The sequence below is a fragment of the Etheostoma spectabile genome, chromosome 9, assembly GCF_008692095.1.
Source record: "Etheostoma spectabile isolate EspeVRDwgs_2016 chromosome 9, UIUC_Espe_1.0, whole genome shotgun sequence".
NCBI classification, from domain to species: domain Eukaryota; kingdom Metazoa; phylum Chordata; class Actinopteri; order Perciformes; family Percidae; genus Etheostoma; species Etheostoma spectabile.
The window spans coordinates 616559-618239 of NC_045741.1; the positions used below are offsets into that span (position 1 = coordinate 616559).

Here is a 1681-nt window from a genome sequence, read left to right on the forward strand (position 1 = left end):
CTGTTCTGATTAAGTTCTAAGAAATAAGCACCTATAATAATCAAAAATCTTGTTTCTATTTTTTTACTTTTTTATAATTGAATTTTGCTGTTTTCTCACAAAAAACTAAAATGATCATATGATCATAAATGTTATCTCAAATGGCAAATATAAACAATAAATGATGTATCATTGGTAATTGAGCTAAAGTAAATATCAGTATTTTTACTACATTGTTATAGCTGTATTGATTTAAAAGCCTAATAATGTGGTGGGTCCACCAAACCAGGGAACATTGGCTGTGTAATAAAAATATGAACACCACACAAGGACACATGAACACCATGCAAAGACACATGTAACGACCATTTGAAATCCAAAGTTCATGTCAAAAACAAAGCTAAATCCACAGCGAAAATCCTTTGAGGTTACCACTGAGGCAATGACAAAATCAACAGATGCAAGGCGTGAGATTGTGAAAGATTTTGTTAAATTGGGAGCAAAGATAGGCAAACATAAATAAATAAAAAACGTAAATAAATAAACAGATAAATATCAATTCAACAGGCAGTGAGAGAAAATACTTCCTAACTGATGTCATCTTCATGGAAAGCTGCAATTTTTCAACATTTTTACAAGCAGTACTGCAGTCAGTTCATACAAGTCAGTTGAACTTGAATGACATTCTGGCAGTGGTGACTGATAATGCATTATACTATCTGAAAGTCAACAGAGAAGTACAGAAGGGAGTCATGCCTCACAGTATCAATACAACCTGCTTATGTCATGTCATTTGGTGAGAGAGACCTGGCAACACTACAAATACGTCAGTGAGGCTACAGCTCTTGTGATGTGGGTAAGTCTGCCTTCTTTAAAAAGCCTGCAAGGTAGAGAAGATAGTTGCACTTCTTGACAATGGATGCTGTGCAACCCAAGGTACCCCCTGTGCCAGTAAGCACAGGGTGGAATAGCTGGTTTGAAGCAGTCCAATTCCATGCTGAACATGGGTTATTCCGCCATGTATTCCGGCATCTTTCCCCCTGAAGCCCAGTTAAAAGGAGAATGTTGGTTGATTTCAACACATAGCTCTGTTGTTTGTAAATTTGGAGGGCTGTCAGTAAAGAGAAAACCTAAACCAATTGGTGCTGCCCCCAACAGGCTTAACCCTGGTATGGTATTTGGGTCAAATTTTTACAAGAAGAAAAATGGTACAAGTATACATTTTTTTCTACCTGAAAATCAATGGCCTACCTTATTTTCTGTGATAAACACGCATTCCTGACTCAATTCAGAAAATTATTCTGGATATGACCACTTATATATTCAACGATTCCATCTGTTTTCTGCATCACAGAAATCATAGGGCCACATTATAGGTTGAAGTATAGCACCTATGCACTAATATGTTTGACTATAAATAACAATTACTTTCATTTAGATACACTGCCTGAGTATTTCTCCTTTGCCCACAGGTCTAATATATGTATCTCATCTTTTGCAGTTTAAGTTGGAAAGCAGCTTGTGTGATGGTAAGAGTTCTTGATGCCAGACTTTCATAATCACAAGCTATTTTTTGGTATTGCAAATATAATTGAATTTGTTTTGTATTTTGTCATCCGCCCTTTTTTCTGTTCTAGAGTAAAGGTGTTGCAAAATGGCAAGTCCGGCTGTCCTGCGGATCAATTTTTATGAAGCGTCTGAC

At 36.4% G+C, this 1681-nt stretch overlaps 1 protein-coding gene across 1 annotated transcript in view; it reads right to left on the reverse strand.

Moving 5' to 3' along the window:
• scp2b (sterol carrier protein 2b) overlaps positions 1-1681 on the reverse strand; it is a 67510-nt gene that overhangs the window by 22485 nt on the left and 43344 nt on the right. The window lies entirely within an intron of this gene.